This window comes from Herpailurus yagouaroundi, unplaced genomic scaffold (assembly GCF_014898765.1).
Source record: "Herpailurus yagouaroundi ecotype Mexico unplaced genomic scaffold, PumYag 77, whole genome shotgun sequence".
NCBI classification, from domain to species: domain Eukaryota; kingdom Metazoa; phylum Chordata; class Mammalia; order Carnivora; family Felidae; genus Herpailurus; species Herpailurus yagouaroundi.
In genome coordinates, this window is record NW_024412388.1 from 5,575,497 (window position 1) to 5,582,900 (window position 7,404).

Below are 7,404 nucleotides of genomic sequence, written 5' to 3' on the forward strand. Positions count from 1 at the left end.
CTCTGAGGAAAAAAAAAAATGGGGCTTCGGAAACAAAAAACCAAAACAGATTTCTGGCTGTGGTCCTCCAGATCCTCCCACACGCTGATTAACTACAGGATCAACATCGACAACTGTTTTGTTACACCACTCCCACAGCACAGCCTTCCTCAGCCAGCCACCGACCGGCCCCGGTGACAGTGGGCTCTGGACAGGTGTGTTTTCTTTCGGACCAAGTCCCTTGGTTCTAAGGCTGATTCTGGGGATGTCACCAAACCACACTCAGTGCGCCCAGCACGGTACCTGGCGCGTGACAAGTTTCTGACAACCGGGGGCCGTTCACGGGGTGAAGGGCCCCCCACGGGCAAGTTAGATCAGCCCAAATCCCGTCACGCAGAGGGAACCGCGGCAGTGCGGGGACCCGATGCTGTGCTCTTTCGCACGCCCGTTCAGGCGTGGTGCTCGGGGGTTTTCTGCTGGGCCAGGTAAGGGGGCAGGAGGAAAGTGCAGATATAACAACCAAAAAGGCAGATGGGAAGATAAGACTGTGGCAACGCTTTGGGAGGAAGGGCTTGCGTGGTTAAACGCACTCTTGTTGTCTTTGGAACGCAGTTATTATAATTTGTATCGAAATGACGCACGGGGCTCGGGGGTGCCTCCCCCACCTGGGTGCGCAGGCAGTGAGAACCCGGCCCGCGCGATCTTCACAGTTCTGGGATCATGTGAGCCCGGCCACCTGGGCTCCTGCAAGCCCCAGACGTGTAATTAGAGGCTCCCAGGCCAGGATGATGCGCAGACAAGTCTTATCATGCGTCTGGGCTGCCGTGGGTGCGTGAGTTCCCTCTGCAGCCTGGAGCTGGTGAGCCGGCGCCTGGGCCTCCCTGAACCACCAACCGTCCAGGCTTCTGCTCAGCCAGGAACGTCGATCGGTCACGACACAGAAACAGCGTACAAAGACACGAGTTCATGCGAGAACACTAGGGCAGCGGGGGGCGGATCACGCACACCCGAAATACAGCCTCCCGTGAGCCGTGGTGCCGGAGGCCGCTCAGGGTTCGGGCCAGAGAGACTCATCCTGCCTTACACAAGAGGGGAGTGTATAAAAGTCACGCAGTCCCGGGGAGGTGGGGGGGGGGGCCGCGGGGAGGCACGGGGCTAAACCCTCATGACTGTAAAATAAAGAAGTATGCACAAAGCATGTGCTTAAGATGTTTATTTAACGCGGATCCAAAGTTATTTCCAAGGAACGAAGTTGCTGCCTTTCTCCATAAGGGCACAAAGTCAAGTGGACGGACAAAGAATACTCCCAAAGACCGGCCCCAAACAAATTGCCTCGTCCCCCTGGCCTTTTTACTTCGTGTGTGTGTGGCGGGGGCGGGCGGGGGGAACAGTTTTATGCATGGTCACGGATGCTGTTTTAGTGAACTTGCCACAGGCCCACCTGCCGAGGGTTCCTGGCAGTTTTCTGGAATCACCAGGTGAGGGCTGACAGCACTGGGGAGGCACACGTAAGCCCAACAGCCTGATGGCAGCTCTTTTTCTCATTCTCAGAAGAGCCCTGTCCCACCGTCCCCGGCTCCCTCACCATCCCCGAAGCCCTTCCGCTGCCCAGTGGCGGTGGACGTCGAGGGACGGTTTACAGGGCTGCTCTGATGTGAAGGGTCTCCTCAGACACACCAGGTATGTTTGCCATTGAATTCTGGGCAGGTACCATGCAAGCAGGGGTGAGCGTGTTTAGACACGCTCCCCTGACAGATTCTCAGCAGCTTAGGCAGAAGGTTCTTGAAGTTCAATACATTCAAGTGAAAAGCAAGCATGAAAATTCACACCCTCAAATTGCATTAGACATGCCTAGATCGTGTTATTTCACTCAGTTGCGAGGGATAAAAGGGAAGGCTAACCAAGTTCGGGCACATCTGAACCTTCTTCCCCGTTCTCCTCACCTTTCCCCCCTCTCTGCTTTCCCCAAATAAGACACAGAGAGATTTCTCTTGAAAGTTGGGGGGGGGGGGTGCCTGGGTGACTCAGTTGGTTGAGTGTCCGACTTCAGCTCAGGTCGTGATCTCACAGTTTGTGAGTTCGAGCCCCGTGCTGGGCTCTGTGCTGACAGCTCAGAGCCTGAAGCCTGCTTTGAATTCTGTGTCTCCCTCTCTCTCTCTCTCTCTCTCTTAAAAATAAATAAACATTAAAAAATTAAAAAAAAATCTTTTAAAAAAAGTTGTAGGATTCAGGGGAGCCTGGGTAGCTCGGTTAAGTGTCTGACTTCAGCTCAGGTCACGATCTCTTGGTTTGTGGGTTTGAGCCCCGTGTCAGGCTCTGTGCTGACAGCTCAGAGCCTGGAGCCTGCTTCGGATCCTGTGTCTCCCTCTCTCTCTGCCCCCCCACTTCTCATGCTCGGTCTCTCGAAAATAAAAATAAACATTAAAAAAAAAAAAGTTGTATGATTCACCCGTGGAGAGGAAAAGGAGAACATCTGCCAAGTGATCTAGTCCGCAAAGAAACATGTCTCTGAGTGGATCCTACTTTGAACCAGACTTACTTTCTATTTTTTTTTTTCTTTTTAAATTTTTTTTTTCAACGTTTATTTATTTTTGGGACAGAGAGAGACAGAGCATGAATGGGAGAGGGGCAGAGAGAGAGGGAGACACAGAATCGGAAACAGGCTCCAGGCTCTGAGCCATCAGCCCAGAGCCTGACGCGGGGCTCAAACTCACGGACCGCGAGATCGTGACCTGGCTGAAGTCGGACGCTTAACCGACTGCGCCACCCAGGCGCCCCCAGACTTACTTTCTAAAGACAAGGATACCTCAGAGCTTTGGTACTGGTTTGTTACACATTTCAAAGCTGGGGCGCCTCAAGGCTCTGGGAAACTATTCCTGAATCCTCGAGGTCTGAAGTACTGGCTTTGCTAGAGCTCATGCAAATTCATCTTGCAGAAAATCTTGGCCCATCAAAGTTAACATGCCATCAGTTTTATCTCAGTTACTATCTGCATAACGAACATTGACACAGCAACATATTTTTAAAGCTTGATTAGCTTTTCACCAAATGCCTAACAGAATGCCAGAATCAATTTATAAATTAATTTTAAAAAGTGGGACCTAAGTCCATTTTGATAGGAACTCTTTCTAAATAAAATACCGTCTGGGAATATTGTGACAAGGCCTATTTCCCGGTTTTGATAATGGACTATAATTTTGTAAGATGTTATCTTTGGGGGAATCTGGGTAATGGGTACAGGGCATCTTTCTGTACAAGTTTGAAACTTCCTGTGCGTCTATAATTACTACAGAACAAAACGTGAACAAACTATGTATGAAATAACCACGCTAAGAGCTTATTTTTTAAGAAAAAGTCTCCATGTACCTCAAAAGTACAAATTAGGTGATGAAATTAAGAACTGAAATAGAGTATAGCTTAATATGTATTTTGATACTCGAGCCAGTGGACAAAGGGATACTGGTGTTCTCCAACCATGAGATGGTCTAGAAGAATCTGTCGGCCTCTTTTTTTGGAACAGGGCCCCTGGCAGTGAAGAGACATCCTCTTACAGACAGTTCTTTTCCTAACATGGTTAAGATATCCCTAGAGACGTAGGGAGAACTAAGCAACGTATAAACAAGATGGAACCTTCCCTTAGTATGTACGTGGCATTTAATAACAGATGGGCAACACACGATCGATTCTCGCGGCCTGGGAACACTTCACAGTTAGTTTCCCCCACACTTTGAATTGACTTACAAATGAGTCCTCTTGGCCTTAGCGTCTGCCTTCTGCCGTGAGACAGTCCCTAATCATAAATCCCTGTGGTTTGTGTGGTACTGTGTCTGCTGGGGCACGGTCTCAGGTTGAGGGGACAGCAAGGCTCGGGGATGTGAAGGGGAGCCTTGGCATCGGATGTGGGGGGTGGGGGTTGACCGGAGCCTACATTTCCTGACTTTCGGACAGCACTTTGTTACTAGGTAGTACCCTGCCCGATAACCGTGTATCCGGCAGCAGCTAACAGCCGTTTCCCCTGGTGCGGGGGGCTCAGCAGCAGCTGAGAGCGCGGGCCCTGCCGGCCTGTGCCCGGAGAACCCCCCCCTTCCCGAGTTCACTGGCTCCTTGCGTCTGTTGAGGATTGAGCTGGCACTCCAGACAGCGTTTAGTTGTGTAGCATATAGAGTTAGCTCCATGGCGAGGTGCACTTGGTTGGCCATGAAAAGACAGGGAGAAAGTATATTCTGGCAAAATCAAGGAAAAACATGAAAGTTCAGAGGGAAGCAAATAATGGAACTAAAGATCGTCTGGGGGGGGGGCAGAGAAAAGAGGCAAAAATGACAAATGAAACACAGGGAGAGATTAATGGGAGTGCTCTGTTCACATCTCCCCTGACTCCCTGCACCCCTGGGGGCTGGAGGGCGGGGCACTGGAGCCGGGCAGCCCCTGGCTCCTCCTACTGCTGTCCAACCAGCTGCCTCTACCTTGAAGGATCTCTCAAAGCCAGTTTTCTTCTCCCATCCTGACGCCCTCCCTACCGGCGCCCCCCCCCCCCCCCCAGCCACCGACACCTTTGTGTTTCTCTTGGCTTCTCTCCACACAACAGCCACTGTCATCTTAAGACAAATCAGGTCCCATCACTCCCCTGCCTAGACCTTTGCACGGCTACCACCCTGCCCAGCGCCATCTTCCTGCTGTTACTTCTGGCTTCTGCAAAACGCCAGACCTTTTCCCAGCCTTGGGGTCTCACACAGGACTTCTTTCCTGGGCTCTTCCTCCCTGTTCGCTCCACCTCCTGAGGTTTAGCTTCCCTTCTTTTTTTTTATTTTTTATTTTTATTTTTTTTAAATTTTTTTTTCAACGTTTATTTATTTTGGGGACAGAGAGAGACAGAGGATGAACGGGGGAGGGGCAGAGAGAGAGGGAGACACAGAATCGGAAACAGGCTCCAGGCTCCGAGCCATCAGCCCAGAGCCTGACGCGGGGCTCGAACCCACGGACCGCGAGATTGTGACCTGGCTGAAGTCGGACGCCTAACCGACTGCGCCACCCAGGCGCCCCTTAGCTTCCCTTCTTATCACCTTGGAGAAGAGGGCCCTTTGTGACGGTCACTGTCACTGTCACTGCAAACTGTTATTAGGTACTGCTTTAAATCCAAGCGGGCAGGGAGTATGCCTCTCTCCCAGGATCTAGCAGGGGGTGGTATTCCCCAACACGTGTCTGCTGAACCAACTCCCTGAGCTCATTTCTTCATCTGTAAAAGGTCAGAAGTAACACCTTTCAGGGCAATTGCGAGCAACCGATGACCACAGAATCCATCCCTGTGTTGGGTCTTCACCGCGTGCCAGCTGCCACGGTTTACGGGCAGTTGTCGCAGATAATTCCACGTAGTGGGTATCATGGCCCCCCCAACCCTCCCCCCCCCAACAAGTTTTACCCAAGGACTGAGATTTTAAAGAATATGCCCAGCACTGGGGCACCTGGGTGGCTCAGCTGGTTAAGCGTCTAACTTCGGCTCAGATCATGATCTGGTTTGTGAGTTTGAGCCCCACATGGGGCTATTGTCAGCGCGGAGCTCGCTTTGGATCCTCTGTCCACCCCTACCCCATCCCTCCCCTGCTCGCGCTCTCAAAAATAAACATTAGAAAAATAATGAAAAGAATCTGCCCAACACAGACGGAGGTGGAGGTGGCCTTCCAGCCCAGCTCACTGACCTCCGAGTCCTCACTCCCGACTGTGGAGGATACCAAGTTCAGTGAAGGTCATGGAGAGCTTCACCATATTGCCCAGCAGCCTGGGGAGTGGGAGGAGCAGCTGGGTTTTGGCTACAGGGCCCAGGAGAGGGGGGAGCCGGGCGCAGAGCCCCACGGCACCGGGGAGGGGCGCCCTCAAGCACAGAGGCCCAGCTTTCTCCTGCACCTAGAAGCTGCGAGAAGCAGGTCCGTCCTCTTTGTGAGAGGCCAGGATGGGCTGGGGTTCCTTTGGTGGCCTCACATCAAGCAAGAAGCAGAGCCTCCCAAGGGCCCCCAACAACCCGGACCTAGTCCTGAAAGCCTCCCAAGGGCCCCCAACAACCCGGACCTAGTCCTGAAACTCAAAGTCACGTCCAGTTTGTACCTACGCTCGTTTCTTCCGTACGTTCCCCTTGATGGGGGAGCCCCTCCCTAGGCAGGACCTGCTTTGACAGGGACACCCCAGCATCTGCCCCTTGCTCCCTTTCTGAACTGTTAAAGGGAAATACGGACAGCCCAGGCGTCTTCACTGTGCATTCATATAATATTAAACATTAATTGCTCAAGTTACTTTCATTTTAGGGACCAACCATAAATTTCAAGCATTTATGAGGCTGCAAAAAAACTTTCCCTTGTGCTTAAAGACGGTAATGGCTGTGAACGTACTGGAGACATCAACTTTTATAGAAGAGCTTAGGCAAGAAACGCGGTTAACGGTGTCATAAATAGTATTGTAACTTTATTAAAATGGAAAGACAATATTCAAAATAATGCAACAAAAATGAATAAAATCCTTTGTCCAACACTGTACACATAATGCAGAAATCAGTGCATTTTTCTAAAGCATGTCTCAACCTTCATGTAGTTCATACTAAAATATAAGCTTTAAATAGCTCAAATATTCAGCAGTTTCAATTGTAAACAGCTTGTTTAACTGTTAAGAGAACATTGCAGTAATGTACCTCCGTTAGTGAGCACCTTCTCTTTCGTGCTTGTCTACACAAGATACATGCATCGAAGCACGTGGGTGTCTGAGCGCAGGCTGCGGGTCTCACCGAATCCAAAGGAAGCAGCAGCCAGGAGGGTCTCCAAAGCAGAGCGACGCGGACATGGCCTGTGGCATTAAAACACACTGCGCTACTGGGCAAAAGCGTTTTACGTGGAAGGCACACCACCCCCAGGAAATACTGAACGGGAACCAGCAACACAAGGCCAGCTTGTGCTGTCCATGTTCATTCACACAGTCTACGGAAACCGACACGGAAACACAACACAGGCCCCCCCAGGGACTCTGTCACGTGGCTGGTGGTTTCACGATCGCTTCAACGGGACGCCCGCAGCCCTGGCGACCGGTCTGCTGGTCCAGGGGAGTCTAACGCGGTGCCCCTGTGGCTGCGAGGCGCATGCCAGACCGGGCCACCGTGGCGGGCAGAACAGAGCAGGGACCGTAAGGAGAACGGACGTGCGAATTCTGTTAGCTTCGCATCTTTCGAGAAGCAGGGCACGTGTGGCTGCCAGATACGCTGCTGTCCTCCCTGGAATGAAAAGGAAGGAGCCGGGTCTCGGGGTGACTTTTAGGCTGGGCAGGCAGAGCCTCGGCAGGGACTGCGCCCTGCCCTGGGGGACAAAGGCTGCTTGCAAAGTTTAAAGGAGAACATCACAGGGTCCAGGAGCCTGAATGCTTCAAAGTTACTAAACTAAAAAAAAAAAAAAA